General features: G+C 37.7%; 2 long non-coding RNA genes across 2 annotated transcripts in view; one reads left to right on the top strand and one right to left on the bottom strand.

Moving 5' to 3' along the window:
• LOC120400350 overlaps positions 1-7,547 on the top strand; it is a 41,599-nt gene extending 34,052 nt beyond the window's left edge. The window contains exons 3-5 of the long non-coding RNA XR_005595755.1: positions 1,859-1,932; positions 4,823-4,978; positions 7,117-7,547. This is a non-coding gene — a long non-coding RNA (uncharacterized LOC120400350). The remainder of the gene's footprint in view (positions 1-1,858; positions 1,933-4,822; positions 4,979-7,116) is intronic.
• Positions 7,548-18,884: 11,337 nt separating this feature from the next.
• LOC120400349 lies at positions 18,885-23,726 on the bottom strand. Its single transcript, XR_005595754.1, has 3 exons — positions 23,643-23,726; positions 22,657-22,768; positions 18,885-19,139 (listed from the first exon to the last, which is right to left on the bottom strand). It is a non-coding gene; the product is annotated as an uncharacterized LOC120400349 (long non-coding RNA).
• Positions 23,727-24,732: the final 1,006 nt, after the last annotated feature.

Here is a 24,732-nt window from a genome sequence, read left to right as displayed (position 1 = left end):
TGTAGGTTGTATGTATATCTAAGAAAGACTTGCACAACTGTCTTGTGAAGAAAGCAATCCTACCGAATCACATGATGCCATTCTGTGGCTTTAAGAACTGGAAAAATAAATTACTAACATTCTCAAAAAGTAAAAGTTCTGACAGCATGTGTGCTGTGGCCTGCAGCAGTTTTATGAGAGAGAGAAAGCAAGACTATTAAACCGTGCAAGAAAGGCAATAAAAAATGGTTTGGAAGACAAGAAAGTCACAAGGAGTTTGAAAACTAAGCATCCTAAATGATCCATGCAGGTGGTCTACCTGAGGGCACAAATGTACAGGAATTTGGGGCATTTTTGTTCATTTTTTTTTGTTTAATGCAACTTTCTTGTACACATTTGAGAAGGATGAAGAAATGGTTAGATGAAAGGTTGAAATAAATGGAAAATGAAAGTTTCTGTCTGATGTTTAAAACATACCTTTTTGTAAGGCCATTAATTTTTACTTTTGTTTGGTGCTCTGGAGAGTGTCAGTGCTCCTTGGAGGCACTATATATTTTATACAAAATGTTATAAAACAGCATCTTTCACAATTTTGTCAGATCTGTATTAAAAATAGTGTGGAGAAAACATCCTCTGATGCAACTCTACTGCCTTCAATTAATTTATACTACGGGATGAGTTTGACCCACTGTCTCATAAATTATCATCTTTTTATCAACTCCTGTTGGATTTTCAGCCAAGAAATGTGAAGGAAGAACAAAGTAAATTAGTTAATGAATCGAATGCTGAACATTTCTTGCTGGGCAAATTTGAAGGTGACTTTGTAGAAACCTTAAAAAATATGTCAGGGCTCAGTTTCTTAGAAGTCACATATTCATTTATGTTGGCTAATGGCACTTCCCAGGGTTGTTACAAATGTCATGCTGGGAAAGTTTAGGATATATTTTCAAAGTTGTGCATGGGTAGTTGTTAGTACAACTTCAGTTATCAGCTAGAAGTGTGTTACTCCCTGTGCTCTCCTCTATTAACTTTGAATAATCTTTCTTTCTTTCTTTCTTCTTCAAATTATTAGCTTTTTTCTTCATCATATATTCTATAGGGAGCTGGTAGTGACCTCTCTAGATAGCTTGTTTTACACTTTCATTATAGGACATCCTTGCAGTCTTTTCTCTGGGAAGTTCTCACACTTAAATTGTTTACAGCAGGCCTTCAATTGTTGGCAGTGGGTTAGCCCTCTTATTTGTCCCCTGAAATTCTCTTCAGCATAAGGTCCCAGAAGCCCATGCACCCCTTTGGTGCCAACTTCTGTGGAGCTGGATAAAGAAGGCGCCAGGCCAATGTCCCCACTCCCAGCCACTACCTACCAGATGCATAACATGGCCCCAGCAGCTCATTGTCCTCTCCCTCCACTCCTGGTGGCAGCACCTTGTGGCACCACCTAGTAGGCATTGCAGGGAGAAGAGAAAGTTGACAAACTCAACCTGGGTTCCTCCTAGCCAGCTATTGCCCCTCAGACTCCAGGACAAAAACCCAGCTGCTGTCCATCCCTCCTCTTGTTGCCAGTTAGTTCTATAGGTCAAGTAGGGGAAATCTGTTATGCTAAGGTTTGAAACTTTGCTGATGATGCATGATGAGGAGCTTGTTTTAGATGCACACAATAGACTCTGTATTTACCTTTTTCCTTTAAAATAATTGGGAAATTACATTTGAAAAAGGAAACCCTCAAATGTTATTTACATTGCAAACATAAGCACTTGAAATTTTGGAAATGTCAGATTTTCAGTTGCTCATGAAAGCTTAATTCAGTTCCCCTCTCCTTTATGCCTGTGTATCACAATACCGTCTTCAATTACATGCTCACATATTATTTCTTCCACAGGACCAGTGCACAGGCTAGACACACAAGGGATCAGAATTAAGGTTGCAGTAGCTGCAGCAGCAACTGCAATAACGGTATTTGTATGCTTGTCTTTGAAACTTAATAGTGTTCTTTTAACATCGATTATTTTATGTAATATACATGCAATCTTTATTACAATGTGAAACTGAACACATAGTTTCACAAGGGCCAACATAGCAAATACAGTATTGTTACACTATATTTTTTAGATGAATAAAGGGCCAATTTTGCCCTTAGGTGCATTCATGGGGCTTCAACAACAGATGTAACCTCAGTGGGAGAAGTGAGTAATATATATATATATATATATATATATATATATCAGGGTAGAATTTGACCCAAGGGCCAGAAAAACAAGAAGGTGATCAGATTAACATGAAGTCCAGTGGTGAAAAGATATCTAATCATACCCTAGTACTCTTCTCTTTCTCCTCTGTGGATCTCAGTGCCCTTTACATGTGCTAGAAATGAATGCAGCACAGTATATATCACTGAGACATTTGAAATCACAGCTTTCTGAGGGTGAATTTAGCTTTGATGGTTCATGAAATCATAGAATAATAGAAATGTAGGGTTGGAAGGGACCCTGAGAAGTCATCAAGTCCAGCTCTCTGTGCTGAGGCAGAACCATGTAAACCTAGACCATCCCTGGCAGGTGTTTGTCCAACCTGTTCTTAAATAACCTCCAATGATGAGGATTCCACAACTCCCTTGAAAGCCTATTCCAGAGCTTAACTACCCTCATAGCCAGAAAGTTTTTTCCTAATATCTAACTTAAATCTCTCTTGCTGCAGATTAAACCTTCGGTGGACACAAAAAACAATTCATCACAATCCTTTTTTATAATATTCCTTAACATAGCTGAATACTGTTGTCAGGTACCCCCCCAATCTTCCTTTCTCAAGACTAAACATGCCCAGTTTTATTTACCTTTCCTCATGTTTTTTTTTAAATTTTTAATCATTTTTGTTGCTCTCTTCTGGACTTTCTCTAGTTTGTCCACATCTTTCCTAAAGTGTGATGCCCAGAATTGGACACAGTATTTCAGCTGAGGTCTCACTAGTTCCGAGTAGAATGGGACAATTAGCTTCCATTTCTTACACATGACATACCTGTTAATACAATCCAGAATGATATTAGCCTTTTTTGCAGCTGCATCACATTGTTGACTTGTATTCAATTTGTGATCCACTAGAATCCCCAGATCTTTTTCAGCAGTTGTACTGCTCAGCCAGTTGTTCCCCATTTTGGAGTTGTGCGTTTGATTTTTCCTGACTAAATGTAGTACTTTGCTCTTGTTTTTATTGAATTCCATTTTGTTGATTTCAGACCAATTCTCCAATTTGTCAAGGTCTTTTGAATTCTAATCCTGTTTTCCAAAGTGCTTGCAATCCCTCCCCGCTTGATGTCATCGTCAAATTTTATAAACATACTTTCCACTCCATTATCCAAGTCATTAATGAAAATATTGAATAGTAACAGACTCTGGGCCCTTAAATCTGTGACTGGTCCAGGAGTGAATATAGCAAATCTTGGATCTCAAGCTATTAATAATTGCTTTGACCTGAATCAATTTCCCACATTCTGTGGAGAATGGAGCAGCATTTTGTGATACATCATTTTTATGGTATATTTTGTGGCACATCCAACTGTTTGAGTAGAGCTCAGAAGTTTGGAATGGATACAAGGCAACAAAAACACATCTTGTGAAAATCATGGGAGTTTAGAGTCTGTTTGAACATGGCTAGTATCTCATCTTGCTTCGGTTTTAAATGAAATCTATTAAGGCTCAATACTATATATTCTTTCTCTTGTAAAGGGAAAAGCAAATCTGGTTGTGTGATATGAGCAGCTCTCAGAAATGTGGTTTTAATTTTTTTTCTTTGATTTAAGAAAAAAATAAAACTAAACTTGAGTAAAAATGAATTAATCTGTTCATTAATCAAGAATTATCTGTTTTACTTATTCTTTAAAAAACAAAACTCAACATCCCAATAGCCAGACTAAGTGCTGAGTCACAGAAATCCATTCTGAAACAGGATCAACACAAAGGGCCAAATTTGGCACCGAAATACATGCACACAGCTCGCACTGACTGGGAATAGCATTTGGCTCAGAGGATGGAAATATAGTACTCTCTGCCAAATTTCAGAAACCGCAACATGGGAACATTTCTTAAATGTGACTGTGGTTGTGGTCCAGTGGTCTGCAAAAGTGAAAGAGAACAGAGAAGCATGAAATCAGCAAAACAGATGTGTCCACAAGGCATTGAGTATCAAGAGGGATGTAGCACAGAGTCTAGGGAGCCAGTAAACCATGCCTTACTGTTTGTCTGACTTTCTGAAATGGTTTGAAAAGCATTAAAGGAAAATAATGTTGTTCTTCAGTACCATTTAAAGAATTCTAACATACCCTTACTATAATAAAGATTACATTTTTGTTTATTGACTCCTAGAGGTATTGACAATGAATGAATGCCATCCTATGCTTATATTTTTCCATACACAAGAATGTATTAAAGTAAATACTATGGTAATAGTCATTCAACCTACAGGTGCACATTATATTTTAAATGTGTTGCAGAAGGTAATTATTAGTTGCTTGGGTGATGACTGGGAAAGAAAAATGAAAATGTCTAATTGTATGTTAAACTGATCATATCAAATGAATATTTTTAATACTTTTAGGGTACATTTGGTATTATTACTAGCCTAATTTGAATTAAACCAGCCTCAGCAAGTCAGTGAAAACCTCTCAAAATGTGTCCAAATTATGAGGACGAAACTGGAAATCTAAGCCAGATTCGTTTGTTAAATGAATATTTGCTCACAACTTTTAAGGAGGGGGTTGGAGAATCTTAGGAAACATTATTATTGCTCAAAGTAACTAACTGTATCTTTTAGACTGAGATAATTTTATTCATGTTTCTATATTATTTTCTAGCTGTTTTCCCTGGAGCCAGAGAAGGAAAGATGGGCACCCTCCTTGCTCCAACAACTGCATCCCTTTCCCTGTGCAGCCCAAGCTGTGGAGCTCTCAGAAGGTTTCATGGGCGTGGGGACTGTGCCACTGAGATAGCTGAGCCTTGCTGTTATTCAGGTGAGAGATCTATGTACAGAGGTCCCCTTTAATTTGTAGTTCTTTCTCAGGGACAATCCAGACACAGCTTTGGCAGTGCTAGTCCATCCTGAACCGCTAAACTCCTGTTATCCTGCAGCACAATCTGATACTGCTTTACTCATTTGAGCAAAGATTACTCATGGAAATAAAGCTTTACATGACTGAAATCATAGTCTTGGGCCTCTCCTGAACATAAGACACTTGGAGTGAAATTTTGGCCCCACTGAAATCAATGGTGCCAGGTTTTCTCCGCAATTGTGATGAACTGTATGTAATTAGGATTAGGAAGGTGTAGTCTATCTTTTTTTCATCATGTGTACAGTATACAAGAAAACTCATACAACCATCTGTACAAGCAACAGTGAAATGTGATAAGTTGATGATTCTCTGTGTTTGCTTTTAAAATCCATGAAGGTACCAGGAACACATTATTTGTAATAATGTTTAGAAAAAGTCAGCTAATACTTTTTTATGTTAACTTAAAAATAAGTGCTATAGACTTTACATTTGCTGTTTAACATGCTCCAGCCAGATGCTGGATATTCCTGTCTACACTAACCTTGTCCTGCATATTGGTGGTGGCTAAGGTTTTTACCTTAACTCCAATTTTTTTGGCTTTGATGAATTAAATGAATCCCACAGAGTTATCCTTTCATTTCCTCTCTATTAATTTCAGGTAGTAATGAAACAAACAAACAAACCCCATAACTTCTGGATGAAACTTCTGAGAGAGGGCCAGATCATCCCCTCCTGGTGGTAAAACCTGTAGCAGGAGGATCTGGTGATGGCATGTTCAATGTCATGAAAGGGCATGCAGTAGGAACCAGGGAGATCAGAAGGGATTAGTTTAGAGTAGTCAAAGCAAGATGTGGTGAGGGAATGGGCTATGGTTTTGGTAAGGTTGGAACACAAAAGATCCATTTTGGAGATGTTGTAAGGACAGACAGATAGGTTTTAATGTCAGGCTGGATACGAGAGGAGTCAAAGATGATGCCAAGGTTGTGACAGGGAGGATGGTGGACAGAGATAGAGAAGGGAGGGAGAAGGCAGGATTGGGAGGGGTCCAGAAGCTCAATTTTTGCAATGTTGAATTTGACTTGGCAGTGAGATGAGATTTGGGAGAGACAGTTGATGATGTAGGACTGGATCAAGCAGGAGAATTCTCCATACATGTCTCTTGAAACTGGGTAGATTTCTCAAGTTCTCCTCTGCTACTAAACAATAACAGCACTCATCAAAGCAGTAGGCACTCTCTCTTAACTGCAGAGAGCCAGGCTGTAATCCTCGTGTTCACACTGAGCAGAACCTTATGCCATAAGCAACCTGAATGACTTCTGTAGGACTGCTCATCGTGTAAGGCAGTGGTTCTCAAAGCTGGTCTGCTGCTTGTTCAGGGAAAGCCCTTGGTGGGCTGGGCTGATTTGTTTACCTGCTGCGTCCACAGGTTCAGCCGATTGCAGCTCCCACTGGCCGCAGTTTGCCGCTCCAGGCCAATGCGGGAGGCGGGAAGCGGTGGCCAGCACATCCCTCAGCCCACACTGGTGTAAGGTACTGTTCAGCATGTTGTAACCTGGCCCTTCAGAGTGGCTCTGTCACAGTACAATAATACTCTATGGCTAACGTTTTCCCAAGTGATAAGTGATTTTGGGTGCCTCAGTTTTTGGATGCCCAACTTGAGAAACCTTAAAGGGGCCTAATTTCCAGGAAGTGCCGAGCATCCATCCTCTGGAACTTGATGTATATCAAATTGAGCACCCAAAAATGCTAGTCGCCTTTGAAAATCTTGCCCTACATATTTTCAATCCTATGACTGTCTGATACCAACATTAGTTCTAAATGATGGAATGAAAAAAAAAAAAACCTTGCAAAATTAAATAAGAAGTTATTGCAGCAGCATGAGGGAAACACATTTTACAGCTGAAACTCTCCAGCTTTTTCTTTTTTTATACCCTTCCTTTCTAAGCAATGGCATGTGCTCTTTGAAACTGCAAATGTATACTCTTGTGCTTGTCAATAGTAGCAACAGCTTTAAAGTTGCAATTTCTATTTAAGGAAGCTCAACCAAGAGTTTTAATACTCCCACTTCAGTATTTTTTAATATAAAACCACAACTTTAGAGCTGCCAAAAAAAAGAATAGAAGCCTGAAGTCAGTGGCAGACCAAGAGCCAATGTGTTTGTCTGGAGCAGAAGGGAGAAATGAGAGAGGCAGATGAGCATGGGAAAACAAGAAGAAAGGAGACAACAATCAGGGACAGCTGAGAAGAGGGAAGTAAGAGAAAATAAAGCGTGGTGATACAGATATGAAAATTCATTATTTATCATAGTGTAAATAATGGCACATTCCTCACCAAACAAACGAGCCCAAGGTTGTAAGTCCACCTTAAGCATTAAGATAATACAAATGAACCCAATGATATTGATGAATATCTCATGTTGTTTGATGTTATGAGAACTCATTGATGGAAATACCACCTTACTGTTTGCAGACAGCTGGACAGTATTTAGTATGTTAATGTTTGTGAAATGTTTATAGATTAATATACACTACTAGAAAATCATTAAAGTTAGAGAAGGAAGTGATCTGTCATGCCTACTTTTCAAAGGGGTATTGATCGCTATTTGTATGTATTGCACACAGTCAGGTGCTTGGTGTTTGAAGATCTAATAAAATCCATTTTAAAGCCATGGAACCTGTTTGTGCCTACAGATTGTATATTTAATTTACACTCAAAGCTGAAACCTCTTTGAAGGTTTGGTCCTTGAGGTCATGTTGTCTCTCTGCATGCTTATGCAGGTTTTCTTTCTCATGGGATATTTCAGATGGTGTTTCCAGTCCACGCTTTTTTTGTTTTGTCTAGTTTGTTCTCCGTGTGGTTTCTGCCACAACCCATGGGAAAGTATTCTGCATTCTACTAGACAAGGGCATTGTGGAAACTTTTCTGATAAACAACCTACATTTTCCTTTGCCCAGTTTCATACAATTACTTCTATTGTGATTATAGCTCATAAATCTAATCTGTCTGTTTTATACTGCTGCCCATTCCTGTAGAATCTGTGTGTCTAATTGATTAGGTGGTACATTGGTAAGTGGATGTAAAGGTGTCTAAATGAGGCTAAAATGGCCTGATTCTTCTCCCACTTATCCCTGTTTTACACCAGTGTAACTCCATCAGGGAGTCACTCTTCATTTACACTGGGATAAGTGAGAGGAGAATCATTCTAAAGGAATATCTAGGAGTCTAAGTGAGTGGAGGGGTGATTAAAATGGTGTTAATCATATGACCAAGGGTCAGAAGAAAGTGCAAGAAAAAGTAAATTAAGTAGGGAGTTATCCATGTAAACGTGTATATTCATAGACTCTCACGTAAGTTACTTTTTTCTGCTACACCCCTATTGATATGTGAGTAACAACAACGTAGACAGTGCCTCACCCTTAATTAGGGTACATCTACACAGCAGCTGGGAGGAGTAATTTCCAGCTGAGATAGATGAAAACATGTTAGCTCTGCTCAAGGTAGTGCCTGAAAATCACAGTGGCTCAGGCGGCAACAAGCCCAGAAGGGTTGGGCAAGACTGCACTCAGGCAGTTAGCCCAAGCTGCCACTTGTGTAGCAAAAGCTACACCCTAGCTGCTTTGTAGACATACATTTAGACTCCCTGTGACTCATTTGCATCCACATACATCATTTCGGAGTTTGCGAATTCACTGACAATATGGTCCACTGCCCTCAGTAACTTCCACTGATTATCTTCAGGAGCTCGGCCAAGGAGAGGAAATGAATCATTGCATGCCCTGACCCATCCGTTCCTGCCTACTGTTCTGGCAGCAGAGGCCCTCTTTCTCCCCCACAACGGGGAATTTGCTGCTGCTGTTACAGCCTTGCAACCTCCCACTGTGCATTATCAATCACTGGACTCCATTGAGGTTTAGGTCAGCATTGACTGGCATAACATATAGATAAATATGGGCTATTAAATGGAAATCATAGAATTATCAATAAAATAAAATCAGAAAAGGCAGAAGTGTTCAATATTTGGGGAAAAACAGGTGATATAGTCTCATTATATGGTGATAGTAACATTCTTTCTCTGGGGGTTGTTAAACAAAAGCTACTGAAGTTAGACATTTTTAAATCAGCAGGTCCAGATTAATGTGCATCCAAGAGTTTTAAAATAGTTGGCTGAGGAGCTCACTGGATCATTAATATTGATTTTAGGTAGGTCTTAGAAAACTGGAGAAGTGCCAGAAGACTGCAAGAAAGCTAATGGTGTGCCAATTTTTAAAAAGGGTAAACAGGATGACTCAGATAATTGTAGGTCTGTCAGCCTGACATCAATCTTGGGCAAGATATGGAGCAGCTGATCTGGGACTCAATTAATAAAGAATTAAAGGAGAGTAATGTAATTCATGTAAATCAAAATGGGTTTATGGAAAATAGATTCTGCCAAAATAACTTTATATCTTTTTTTGGATGAGATTACAAGTTTGGCTAATAAAGATAATAGTGTTGACTTCTGCTTAAGACTTCTATAAGACATTTTACTTAGTATTGCATAACACTTTGATTAAAAAACTAAAACAGTATCGTAACATGGCACACATTAAATGGATTAAAAACTGAATAACTGATAGGTCTCCAAATTGAATTGTAAATGGGGAATTTCCATTGAGTGGGCATGTTTCCAGTGGGGTCCTGCAGTTGTAGGTTCTTGGCCCTATGCTATTTGACATTTTCATTGATGACCTGGAAGAAAACATAAAATCATTACTGATAAAGTTTGCAGATGACACAAAAAGTGGGGAAGTGGTAAATAAATAAGAGGCCAGGTCACTGATTCAGGGTGATCTGGAATGCTTGGTAAACTGGGTGCAAGCAAATAATATTTGTTTTAACGTGGCTAAATATAAATGTATACATCTAGTAACAAAGAAAGTAGGCCATACTTACAGGATCACCCTTTTCTGGGGACCATTGACTGCAAAAAAGATTTGGGGGGTCGTGCTGGATAAGGAGCTGAATACAAGGTCCTAGTGTGATGTCGTGGCCAAAAGAACTAATGAGATCCTGGAATTTATAAAAATGGGAATCTCGAGTAGAAATAGAGAGGTTATTTTTACTTCTATATTTGGCACTGCTGTGAACGCTGCTGGAATACTGTGTTCAGTTCTGATGCCTACAATTCAATAAGAATGTTGATCAATTGTAGAGGGTTCAGAGAATGATTAAAGGATTAGAAAACATGTGTTATAGTGATAGACTCAAGTAGCTATTAAGTTTAACAAAGAGAAGGTTAAGCTGTGAATTGATTACAGTCTATAAGTATCATGGGGAACAAATATTTAATAATGGGCTCTTCAGTCTAGCAGAGAAAGGTATTACACAGTCCAATAACTGGAAGTTGAAGCTAGACAAAATCAGACTGGAAATAAGGTGTAAAGTTTTGACAGTGAATGTAATGAGCCACTGTCAAACGGTGGTGGTAGATTCTCCATCACTGACAATTTTAAAATCAAGATTGGATGATTTTCTAAAAGATTTGCTCTAGGAATTATTTAGAGCAGTGGTTCCCAAACTTCTTCCGCCGCTTGTGCAGGGAAAGCCCCTGGCGAGCTGGGCCGGTTTGTTTACCTGCTGTGTCGGCAGGTTCGTCTGATCGCGGCTCCCAGTGGCTGCGGTTTGCTGCTCCAGGCCAATGGGAGCTGCTGGAAGCGGCGTGGGTGGAGGGACGCTGCAGCAAGTGTTAACTGGTCATTCACTGGGCTATGTGAAACACACTGATGTGCAGAATTGTGCAATGCAAAGCAATCCTGCTTAGTATTTGCAAGTTGTCCTTGGCAGTGAGGATTGTAAATAACCCTGAAGATGTACTGAACATGCTTTGGAACAATTTTAAGATAATGATTGAAAATAATCTGTTAATAAAATCCAGCTTTTAAACTGGGCCAATTTAACTTAAAATACACTGCTTAAGAACTGTCTTCCTGATATTTTATTGCTGTAACAGAATAGTGTGGCAAATGAATTCAAAACTATTTTATTTATTTAATCTTCCTGTTCATACATTTTGTTTCTATATTCCTTATGTGCTCTAGCCTCTTTTGGTGGTCTAAGTGGATTTTTTCTCAAAAACATCAGAGTAGATATATATCTTTAAAGTTTACTGGAGAAAGTAGAAAAATGCCAGACAAAAATGGAACACTTCATTTGGACAAGGCTTTTATAGAAAACCACTCAACAGAATGTAAAACTATGAGATAAATCAGTTCTAGTTTTGTGTAAAATCATTATTTGTTTTTTGTACTGTGTACATAGAGAATTCAGTCAATATCAGTGTCCCATTGTTCTAGAGGTACTACATACACATTTAGAGAAACTTTAGTTACCCCAAATAGTTTACAATCTAAATAGCTAAATCAGACAAGGGCTGCGAGAAACAAATTATTATTATCCCCATTCTACAGATGGAGAACTGAGGCACAGAAAGATTAATTGACTTGCCCAAGTTCATACAGGAAGTCTGTGGTGGAATTCAACTCAGATCTCCTAAGTCCCAATGCAGTACCTTAACCACAAGTCCATCCTTCAACTTTAAATCATATAGTTTTTAACATTTATAGAGAACTTTTCCTTTTGAGGAATCCTATAGTGTTCATTTGTAAAGACTAAATACAGGGATCACTTAATCTAAGATGCAGCCACTTACTGTATGAAAAGCAGTAGCTATTCCATTCCAGACACATTACATGACAGTGGTATTAGGACAGTGAATTAGTGAATACTAATTTATCTGATGGAAACAAAAGGGAAGACTTAAACAGAATTATTGTAATTGAAATTTGTCCAGGGCTTGCACTATTTTTTAGCAATTATTATTTTATTTTGGTATCATCATTTTACGGTTCCTGTGGATTGATACAAACATAATGATCCCGACCATTAACTAGTAACTATTTGTATGGAGGCCTTGCTGAAGTGCACCTACTGTGATGAATAAGATTTCACAAAAACCCAGGTTAATAAAGAACTGTTCAGCCATATAACAATATTCAACCAAATTTTCATCTCAGTGGAATTACAAGAGTGTAACTGAGAGGAAAATTTAGTTTGTGCTATTTTTACTAAATAGCAGCGTGTACAAAGCCTTTGCCATTTAGGCCCCAAGCCTACAACTGGAGCTGTTACATGCTCTGTACCCATGCAGAGCCCCACTGATTTCTAAGCCACTCCATGCAGACATAAGAGCCTGCCCATGCAGATCTGATGCAGGATCAGGGCCATGAAAGGTAAAGTTACATGCAGCAAAATTAAGGCTAATTTTCCAAGTCAAAACTAAAATGTAGGTATTTATGGATCCTTGTAGGTGGATCAGTTTATCCCACTGTCTTTATCCCATGGACCACAGCAAGCTTTTTCTAACATAACTGTTTCTCAAGCAATTATATCTTTATTTGCCTAAATTATTTTTAGCTGTTTTGAATTCAGTGTTGTAAACAATATTTGTCAATTTAATGTGGAGTTATCATTCATATTAGAAGTTGCAGTTATTTGTTTTCCCGGGAGGCAATAAAGTGGGCAGCTAGCTGCAATGGCTCTTGATATATCAAGAAAATACTCCTTCACAGACGACAGGGAAAACAGGCTTAGCTGTTTGGCATATTAGAAACTGACTGTAGTTATATTTCAAAGAATGAATACAGAGCGCATAAATGTGATACTTGTCAGGTTCCTAATGCAAAAACATATTTCAAAGCAACACAATTCAACTCACCTTGAAGAACTATTTATTTTGCTGTAGGAAGAGAATTGTCCCAGTGAACATCAAAAATGATGGTGTGATAGATAGGGTAATTTCCCATCATATCCTTGAAAAACTTTATTCAATTAAGTGTCTTTGAAGTATGTTGCGTTGAATGCGAAGTTTATGTATTATTATGGGATTAGCTGTAACTTCTGTAGGGGGGAGATGTGGCCAATGTAAACCCACCAACGTGTTATAAGCTTCAAAGGACTATTTTAAACAATGTACCAGACAAGAAGGAACTTTTGGGACAAAGTTAAATAGGTTTCCTAGGAAATACCTGAGGGTGTGTGGGAGTGGTGGTGGGGGGGGGGGGGCGATGCATGAAAATTCCCACCTCGAGACCCAACCTTTTGAAGCTACACCTTGAAGAGAGAACCATTGTTTGCAGATTTCCAGAATCTGAAGATCAAAGGTCCAAGCTGTATAAAGGACAGACTGGTTTATTTATGTGGGTGTTTATTCTGAGCAGAGGCTGTTATGAATTTGTAACCACAGAAAACCCCCTAGTGTGGTTTGAAGGGCTGCCAGAGCCCTGCTCCATGTGTTTGTGTGTGTGTGTGGGGGGGTGGATTTCTGGTAAGCATATTGCAGGGGTTCTCAAACTGAGAGTCAGGACCCCTCAGGGGGTCGCGAGGTTATTACATGGGGGGGATCATGAGCTGTCAACCTCTACCTTAACCCCGCTTTACCTCCAGCATTTATAATGGTGTTAAATATATTTTAAAAGTGTTTTTAATTTATAAGGCAGGGGAGTCGCACTCAGAGGCTTGCTATGTGAAAGGAGTCACCAGTAAAAAAGTTTGAGAACCACTGGCTTATTGGCATGTGTGTAAGTTCTTTTATTCTTTGTAATATGTTTTCTCTGCAATGCTTCCAAGTTAAGAATAAATGTGCTTGCTTAAAAAGGGCTGTGAGATAACATAACTGTGGGCAATCACAACTGCTCATAGCTTTTGAGGAGAAAGCAAAGCACAGACACAGGCCTGCTTAGGCAACCTAGTTTGCTGGGAAAAACACAGTATAGGCAGGGAACTATGCAGTCTGAAAAAAAAACTGTTAGAAGGTGATGATGTCTGGGAAGCCGGAGCATAGAGTGGGTACCCTTACTGGACCACAGAGCGGGAATATAGGTTCAGTTGCCATGAACCTGACAGGTGGAAGTTTCATAATGGATACCTAGAACTTGATTCATCCTTCTCCAATTTATAGTCAGGCAATTAGGATATATAAATGATATCAATTTGCTATGACACAATATGCTAGAAATAATGTAGAGGTAGATTGTGAACCCCTTACTCCTTAATTGACTTCAGTCTGACTATTCGTGTGAGTAATCAGACACCAGTAAGACTAAGTGGGTCATAGTCTGGTCCATAATTAATGAGGGATCAAATTCAAATTCAAATTCATTATATCTGAAGAGTGACTTTGGAATGAGAAAGGAAACTGATACCCTAATTTTATGTTGCCCAAGTGTGGATTATTTGTCCTGTAGATCACAGTTACTCTAGGTATGGGGTGTTAACTTGGCATGGATATTTGAGCATGAAAACCTTATTTTATGAAGAGTAACACATATTGCATATTATCTTTCAATTAACTTGTCTCACTTTTGCTCCTGGCATATCTCTCATTTTCCGCCTAATTCTGCCACCCATGCTCACTCTGAGTAGTACCTTAACCCAGAAGTCTCTAAGGTGTTCTGTATCAGAGGGGTAGATGTGTTAGTCTGGATCTGTAAAAGCAGCAAAGAGCCCTGTGGCACCTTATAGACTAACAGACGTTTTGGAGCATTAGCTTTTGTGGGTGAATACCCACTTCGTCAGATACCCACAAGTACTCCTGTTCTTTTAACCCAGAAGTAGTCCCATTTAATTGCAATAGGAATTCTTGTGCAGTAAGGTTCTACTCATTTATTTGAAATCAGTGAGACTACTTGCAGAGTAAGATATTGCTCTGCATGAGTAAGGGTGGTAGAATTAGGCTTTTTAAGATCAGATTCCACAACCATTATGCTGACAGCAACATATGTGGCAATCTGACAATGACATTATACCATGCATCCTGTGCATTCATGTGGATGCCGTTAGACCGAAATTGCTCAACTTCAGACTATTTTCCAGTTGTGCAGCTGTTGGGAACATATGGGCCTTAATGTTTTGGTACTTAGTGATGCTTCTCTCTCACACACACAGACACAGTCTGGCTTCCCCTGTACACACTAAAATATTCTACAAAACATATTTGCATTAGGAATGGGATAATGATACACTCAACTTCCTATAAATATTTAATAGCTCCATTGGTTTGGAACAATTTGAATCTGTTGCCAACTCTCGTGTCTGTTTCTTTAGTACTGTTTAAGATTTTTCTCAGCATATTCACACAGGCAAATGAGAGAGTCTCAAAACTCAGGAGGGAGAGCCCTATTTTTCTGAGCAAAGCTGACTCTCATTTCTTAATTCTATAGAATGGTTTCCATTTACCCACAATCATTACATTTTAAATAGCTATGATAATCCAAGGGACAATTAGTCATTCTGAAATTAAATTCTTATCAAAGTAGTGAAGCATGTGCTTAGCTTTGAAATCTGTAGGACTACTCACCTGTTTAAAGTCACAATGGAAAATATCATGTTCTATTTCTCAGTTCAGTTGTACAGATCTGTCTACAGAATTACTTCCATTTAGTTTTTAGCACAACTGCAGTATTTTTTATAGAACTATGTGCCTCATCTTTCAAACACAGGATAAATCCAACCCACATTTTATAGTTATGACCCAAGTCTTACTGCTAAAAGATTCTCTGGGATGTAGAGAACAAGTTTGTATCACTAAAATATTTTCCTGCTACCAAAGAAGAAATGATAATGAACTAAAACAGAATCTTACTGAAGTGGCAGGTATGTGTGGGTGGGTGGAGGTGGAAATAGCCTTTCATTATTATGGTTTCCGTATTATTTTGATCTGTATTATGACAAGTATAAAGCCATCAAGGGTCTTGCATCTATTTTGAGAGACTGTCCTGATTTATAGTTGGCCACTTATAGGGCCCTGATCTGAATTCCTATTAAAAACTTTGAAAAAGTTGTCTCAGTGTCTTTAATGGCAAATCAGGAAACACTGCATTCCGCTGTAGCAGTATTTCATAAGTTGCACTCATTCAAAATTATAGCAATAGTCAGAATGTTAGTAAAGAAGCTCCAAAGTAAAATACAGTTGCATGCCAGCTGTTTTTGCACCACCAGATTCATAGTAGTGAGAAAATCCAACAGTGTTCCCCTTTGGCAAACAATGCTTTGCATGGCAGAAAACGAAGGAATAGGAAGGGATTGTTAATATGGTAGCTGAGTGATTACCGAAAAACATTATCTATATTTGCTCAAATCTAAAAATGTCTGTGACCCTTTTTTTTGTGGCAGTTCTTGTGCCCCGTTTAGTGTTTGCTTTCCAACTTGGTTATTTAAAGGAATCTAAGAGAGGTAGGTGCTAAACTCTCATTAAAATCCAGGGGGAGTTGAGTGCCTAATTCCCTTGAAGGTCTCTGCTTCCATGAACATTCACCTGATCAAGTTTTACTTATAGGAATGTTCATGCAAGGTGAATATTAAGTTTGTATGCTCAAATATCAGTACCAGCATGGGTATAGTTTGTGTGGAACACTACACTGTGTGACAGAAGGGGGACAGGATTCCGAAAACTCTGGCACACGGGCAATTAAATGAGCTAGACAAGGAGCTGCCCAAACCATCCACAAATAGCATTGCAGGTGTAGATGCTGTCACATGAAATTGACAAGTGAAAGCTACATTTCCACTCGGTTTGAATCCAACTCTAAGCCTTGCAGTATCCTAATGCTTCTAAGAATGATACTTCAGACAAGGCCTATCTGGCCCAGAAAGAGAAAGGTTGCAAGTGTTCTAAACTTCTTTAAACCTGCTTGTCTGCTTCTTCTCCCTGAGAGATTCAAAGCCCCTTTAACTTGTGCAAGCCCTACATGTGATTTTAAGAGTTATGCTAGGCCCATGAGCACACAGAAACAATACATGTGACTTACATGATCTACCAAAAACACCTAATGTGGTTCAAATTTTAATCCTTCTACTGTTTTGGGGTCTATCTGACCCCCAACGTGTAAATAAGATTTTTACTGTCAAATCTGTGCTTCTTCATACATCAAGTATTCTTCATTGGTTTTATCATCCTACTTATTGTGGTTTCTGTGTAGCAAAAAAGTCACTAAAAAGGTACTGGGATGAATTAGACCCATGAATGTTAATCAATGGGGAAAATGAAAGTACTACACTTCCAAGGTGTTTGAGGGGCTCTTGGATGCCAAACTCATATAAACATTTAAGTAAAACATGATATGCAAATGGCTACCTCTTCTTTCTTTAAGAATTCTCAAACTATGATGAGAACAACCTGTTAGTGTTAGTTTTCTCTGTATACCTATTGTGATTTTAGTGTAGTGAAAAAAGTCACTACCTAACTCATAGAGCTGGAAGGGACCCCGAAAGGTCATCAAGTCCAGCCCCCTGCCTTCACTAACAGGACCAAGTAGTGATTTTGCCCCAGATCCGTAAGTGGCCCCGTCAAGTATTGAACTCACAACACTGTGTTTAGCAGGCCAATGCTCAAACCACTGAGTCAGTTAAAACCCAAATTAATTACTCAGGTTTTCCAGCATAAGATTGTTTTTGTTTTGAGGCCACAGTTCTGATTTGATTATATGACTCTTTCAGTATTGTTTTTATCATTGTAGTTTCAGTGGTTTGGGGTTTTCAAAAAATGCACCAAAAGGGTCATGGGGGTGGGAGGGAGGGGTGTGTCTCTGAAATCCAGATAACGTATGTGTCCTGTATCATAACAGTTGTCCAGCAAATTGAGTTTCTTTGAGATAAAGCCATCATATTATTTTCTCAGAAGCCTACACTTGCTAGAAAGAGTTTCTGGGGAAGCCCTAATTGTCAGACACATTTTCTGGCAAGCCCACAATTGACAGATGCTATTGCTGGGGCAAAGTCAGTTGGTGTTGCTGGGGAAAAGACTCACTGTTGCATTGCACTTGTGCATGGCATGTCTGAATACATATATTGTTTGGATTTTGTTGAATTGCACATGGCATAATAAATCTTTGAGTAAGTGACAGCTGTTTCTCAGAGACCTAGGTACAGAAATGGTGAAGCCACTGATATAGGAAAGGAACATCGCAGCCCTGCCTCAGACTTCCGGGGAAATATCCTGGGTACTGATGCACAGTCTAAGAAATGAGGAAGATGTTACATCTGATCCAGAGAACTAGACAGAAAAACACATACAAATGTACAAAGTGTATGAACCTTGTACATTCAGAACATGCCACCTATTCACTCAATTTTTTTAAATAGTAGGCCATTTACTGCCACTTTGCTTTGTTTGTGCCTTTTATATTGTTACTGTTGCTATATATTTTCATTCTGTAAACATGGCGTCAGTGAGACCCCAACATCTGTATAGTATGTAGCTTTTTTTAAAATATGTTTGATCATGGGGTCAGTTAAACTCCAACACAAGTACTGCGTAGTGTTCTTCTGAATATAGGAAAGATTTGACTTGTTCATAGTTTTATAGTTCACTGGTTAGAATAAGTCAGTTTTAAATGCATCCCATTTGTTTTTGTTTTTCCAATTTTGAGATACAAAGGGTCTCCAAGACCGCAATTCGGCAATAGCTGGGTAATATTTGGTCCAATATGAGAGTTAATTACTGAATAATGAATACTTGAAGTAAACCGCTCACAATCAATCCAAGTAGAAACCAAAACAAATATTTTGCAACAAGCTAACAAAGTCAATATGAATAATTACTACAACCAAGGAAATCTCAGTCTTATTGCAGACATTTAGCGAGCACAAAATGAAGCTAAATTTGTCAAGTATGATATTTGCTGTGAATTATTGCTTAAAATGTCACTATTGGGCCATTTTATTGTTGTTATTGATGCCTAATATACATTTAGGGGCATTTTTAAAAACACTGTCAGTACAAACCACCCACATTCATATAGCTTCCATCCTATTAGGTGTAATTCTTTATTGATTGACTAATGGGAAGTTTTGAATATATATGCTGTCTTCTTCCAGAGATTACAGTTTACTAGTGTGCTGTGCTTTGAATGAATCTGTGCTCATCCATCACGCAGTGCATGGCTTTCAATAAGAAGTTTTAATCTTTATCTGATGTTTCTTTTTCAGGTGAATGTTTCATCTTATTTGTGTCAATGTTTAAAAATCTCCCACTGCTTTGACAATATCTTGTTCCACTGTTCACTTCATGGTGATAAATCTCTGCAACCTTCAAAGAGGACACAATCAAAACACAACTTGGTCTGATTTTCCTGTGACTACATTTTACATTCACATCCCACAAAGAATGAATGTAAAATAATAAGAATTAGAATGGAAATAACTTATTAGGTCATCTCATTTATCCCTTTGCCATTGGAGGGCTTGTTCCCTACAGCATACTATCTTGTGCTTTGACCAGTTTAGTTTTAAATAACACAAGCTATGAAAAGAAAAATATGGTAACCTTGTGTAGGTGACATTTTTTTTCTATTATTTTGGTTTTGAGCTCCTCAGCAGTCCATTTAAGAATGTTTTCATTCTTGAGCTCCTTCCTTCAGTACAGAAAGTCCTTGGCAGTTTGTCCTTTATTTTTCATTTCTTGTATCTGCACTAAAAATTATTTTGCTGCTACCATCTTCATTCTCAATTTGTATGTCACTGACTTGAATTGTAAATTCCACTGACCTTCCTACCTTTTTGATCTATCTAGACTTCTAACACACCCACCACCAGAGTAGATGTGATATCTTTAAATAAACACTGCAAGAAAGTGTTTATGAAAACTTACTTCAATAAAAAACACAAATCTGCTTCAACAGCATTCACAGATGAATAAGATTCATAGTGTTTAAGGCCAGAAGGGACCATTAAAACATATGGTCTGACCTTCTGCATATGACAGGTCATTACATTAAATCGAGGTACCCTTGCATTGACCTTAATAATGTAACATGTTTGATTAAAGCATAACCTGTGTTTGGCTAATGCATATTCATAACACTTTACAGCTTTTTGTGGATATTAGCGAAAGGAAAACATTGTTTGAAATAATATTTGTTGAAAGGCAAAGTGTCAGAAATATTCACGTGAATGTGCATTTACACAAGTATTTGTACCAGAAGTGTTCATTTAGGTGGATATCTGCAAAGTTCTTTATGGGTTTAAGACTCATTCAATCAGAGAATAAAAATAATACCATATGACCTATGTGCACACTCACACAGTGCAAATAGTAGTTACAGACACTGAATACTAAAAGCAGCAGTCACAGTGAATAGTTCATGATGCGCATTCCTTAGGCTGAAATATATTCACATAAACCTTTAGCTGAATTATTCTGCATAATCAATAAATTTGTAACAATCAAAGTCTGTGTGAAAATCATTTATGAACAGGAAAAGGAGCTAAATTCATCAAGAATAATGTTTACGGTGGATATTGCAGCCAGCTCAGCATGACTGATACTACCACTTAAATTCAGTGGTGGAAATAGTACAATTTATGGGTTTCTGATTTCCTGGTTTGTTGTCCTTTATAGTAACTTTCACTTTCCTCAACAGAGTTGGACAGATACCCATTATTTAACTAAATGGTATATTTTCTGTTTTATGAACAGAAATGAGTAGGATTTGAAATTCCTGTCACCTACATGTACCAGGGATGCACCATATTATCTATGTATTCGCTGACCCATTTTGCTTGTACAGCATCCCTGAATGTCTCAAACGTATAAAGTGGTATTTCTGGAAGTGACCTACAATGCTAGCAAATTAAGCTTTTTTCTTTGGTGACATTAAATCCCAAACTATTAGTATCCAGAGGTGTTGCTTCTATTAATTTACTTTAAAAGAATTGCAGCACCTTTGTAGATAGACAAAGGTGCAGGGATCTAAATCCTCGGCCTTCTTGCTCAGCGGCACTACCCCATTATTGTAACTTCAGCACTTGTCAGAAATTCTTGTGAGATTTAAACAGTTGGTAAAGCAACTAGTTCCACAATAGTTAAATACTTCCCAATTGGAGTAGATCAAATCAGTTGTCAGTGATCTCTTATCAGCTTATTATAGATGGATCATTGACAGATTAGACCACAGATGGCAATGCATGATGTGTTTGTATTGATGCTAGAATACAGCATGATGCTAAAAGCTTGAATATTTGTATGAATTAAAATGCAACCATAGTAAAGAACATACAATGCAATGGATATGATTGTTTCGCAACAAGTCATTGGAAAGACTTGGGTGCAAGCCCAAATGGTTGTATAATATATGTAATGTGCTTTGTAGATGTTGCAGAGATGCACAGGCGAGAGGCAAATTAAGAGAGGCACCACTGAGCCACAACAAATGGTATTATCATATTCATGTTCTTGGCGAACCCAGAGTGATTTTGCAGAGTGGCCACAGTGAGTTGTAGTAGAGTTGTGAAAAAAAAATTCAAAAACACCTTAGGTTTCTTTGGAAAATCAAAACTGAATCAGCTTTGTAGAGCTTTGTCAGGGTCTGTAAACCTTTTGGCAAATGTAGTGCATGGTTCCAACAAGCCTGGGATAAGTTTCAAAAAACTGAACTGAGTTTCAAGCAACTTGGGGTCAATTTATAGTTTCAGGTGGAACCCATTCAAGACATTGTGTGGGTTTGGGATTTTAGTTTCATTCAAACCTAAAGGTCAAAGTGAAATGAGAAGAGGGAGAATCTACTGAAAGCACAATGATTCACCTCTGCAAACAAAAAGCTGATGAGTTTTGCTTGTCAATAGCTGATACCCACAGCCAAGTATTTCTTGCAACAACAACACAACACTTTTTAAAAAAATATTTGCTGAAAATATTGGGGTTTTTTTGGTTTGTTTTGTGATCTCAAACAGAGATCAATAAATAATAAAAAGTGTGCAGGTCATGAATAAGTGTTTTTGTAACCCACAACTAGTGAGCAGATTTAGAGCAGATGTACTGGGATTGGGAGGGATTTTGGGGGTGGGAGGAAAGGGAGGAAGAGCTTGTTATGTAACATCTCCCCCTAGTGGGAAGTGATGTGAAATGTTAACATCCAGTAGTTTCTAGAGAACCCAAACTTTCTAAACTTCACTTCTGTTCCTAAACCAATAAATAAATAAATAAATAAATATTTTTTTTCTTTGAAGAAAAGCCTCACACTGGGGGAAAGCACTCATTGATTCACAACTGATTCACAACGGTCTTAGTGATATTTAAAAAAAAACCTGGAGGAAAATTCTAATTTAATAAATTTGAGTTTTATTTAATAATTTAAAATTGTGTTTTAAAATCTGAAAGGAGACTGTACAAATTGCACTGTGGCATTCCATGCTTCCTTTCTCTCAGTGTATTCCCTGTTACGTTTGCTCAGTTTGCAGTGATGTTTTTTTCTAAGTGCCAATGCAGCAAATTGAGTTTGGGACCTGAAAGTCAAGCTGTGCTTCATGCATTATCACTAGGAATAAAGATTCTGTGGGGTAAACTCTATCCTTAGTCATACTTGTCTCTTTAAAAATCAATCAAAGTCTGAAAATTTTGTATAACAATCTGTAACTTTTTATCTGTGAAGTTGTTTGGAAATTCCAGCTTGTATTAATTGACAAATAATTTGTAATGGCATCAAGATAGACCATACTTTAAGGCATAAGTACAAGGGACAGAGTTAAGATTCAGAATTAACACTGAACACAGTATTATTACTGTGCATGCATTTTCTAAATTATATCATGAACATAAGAAAAAGTACTCATGTTTGTAGTTCACTCCTTCATGACCTTTCCTTTCTTCTGAGATAAAGATGTTGCCATCTAGTCTTGGATGCCATGGGACTAAGGGCCTGAACTTTTCTGCAGGACAACCTATAAAATAAAAGGGAAACAAGTGCATGATTATTCCCTGGACCGCCAAGCCCACATTTGCGAAATTATAGAGAAGTCAAAACTGACTGTCATACATTGTTTAGTGTACAGTGCTGTTTAGAATGTGTTTTCCTAAAGCTAATGTATATTTAGACTAGCTATGAAAGGTTATGTTGTAGCCTGATTTGGGGTGTGTTAGTAGTGTTGATGTAATTTATCCACTGAATTTAATGTTATTTAATTAATTAATCTTTCTAATTTAACTCTATATGCTTTAACTAAAATAAAACATAAGGGAAATTAAATCCCTTTTCACTTACAGTTTGAAAAGAAATAATACTATGACCTATTAATAGTTAATAGTCGTTGTAGATGGGTAGCATCGATACGTAGTTGAAGGTGGAGGCAATGAAGAGTAGACAGGAGCAGATAGATGGGTAGATTGCCTGCCTAATGGTGAGCTGTCTCACCTTTTTATAGGGCATTAGTTGGAAATCCTTCCTCCTATGCCCAAATTTCATTTTTCCCCAAGGAAATGTTAGGGTACATTTGCCCCATAGGCCAGTATGTATGTGCGTATGAATGACAGGTATGTACGCATTTGTGGTGTACTTGTTAGATTTGTGAGCAAAAATCCCCTTTTTCCACCCTTTACTGTTATTGGTTCAGTTAAAGGTCTCCAGACATTTGCGTAGGTATTTTGTCTATTATTACTTTTCTGAGTAAGGGTCCCAAAATGTGCTAAAGTTGCCTTAATGTCATATAGGATGTTTGACCTGTAGGTGTCTTGCATTACAGCCACTTATTCTTAATATAAATCTATAAGCCTATTACATCAAATACTTAAATTTATAAGAAAGATATTTATACAGACCAGCAGATTAATCCTTAGGGCTACAATGTATATCCACATAACTCACGGTTGCCTGTCTTTTGTTTTATATATATATATATATATATATATATATATATATATGTATATATACACACACACACATGGCCACTCAAAGGGCAAAATTCTTCTCTCTGAACTACAGTATGGTTTTCTACAGCATAGACCCTGTTTGTTCTGTATGTAGAATTCTTGTTGACATCATTGGGAATTCTGTGCATGGAACAAATGTTGAGTATGCGCTGGAGATCTGACAGTGGGGATTAGACAGAATAATTTTGCCCTGTGTGTGAATAGGTATCACTTTACGCTAAGTGGACATTGAGTCATGAAATGATTTGATATGTATATAGCATAACCATATATTTGTTACTGAAATAATAGAAATAGGATTCATCTTGGTTTTAACACTGGGATTGCAGCTGTTGCTTTGTGTTCTCACTTTCCTAGGATTTAGGCTGTCTTTAATCTTCCTAGCTCAGTGGCACGGTTCCTCTTCTAGAAATCTTTTTGGCAAGCTCCTACCACCTTTATCAGGCTAACTGGCTCCACACCTGAGACTAATTTCTATGTTTCAAGGAAGGAATCTACTCTGTGGGATGCCAGACTATTAGCAAGCATAAACAGAGACTTACAAAGATTGCCTGTTCCTGAAATATCTTAAGCATTCACCATTTCCAGAAGTTAATATGTCATGGGTACATCTGAGAGTTACCAGATATATACAGATTGTATTTGTTTGTTCTGTGCACATCTTTAAAAGTCAGAGATGAACAAAATATTTTATTCACACACTTTTCTATGGTTCGGTACCTTGAGTTTTTTATTTTATGTCTGGAAACAGATGTTAAAAAGACAAGTATCAATGTTTTGGCTTCTCAGCACATTGCCAAAAATTAAAAGAGATCATTGTCACACTATATAAGACAAAGATCTTTAGTTATAGCTAGCATATAGCTTATACATGTGAAGCTGGGGAAAATAACTTTGCTAATAGATATTAAAATTAGAGTTGGTCAAAATTTCTCCAGATATGATGTAGTATTATATTATATGTTGTAATAACTATTTG

The sequence above is a fragment of the Mauremys reevesii genome, linkage group 3, assembly GCF_016161935.1.
Source record: "Mauremys reevesii isolate NIE-2019 linkage group 3, ASM1616193v1, whole genome shotgun sequence".
Classification (NCBI taxonomy): domain Eukaryota; kingdom Metazoa; phylum Chordata; order Testudines; family Geoemydidae; genus Mauremys; species Mauremys reevesii.
Note: the sequence above shows the minus strand (reverse complement) of the source record. Positions and strands in the feature narration are given on the sequence as shown.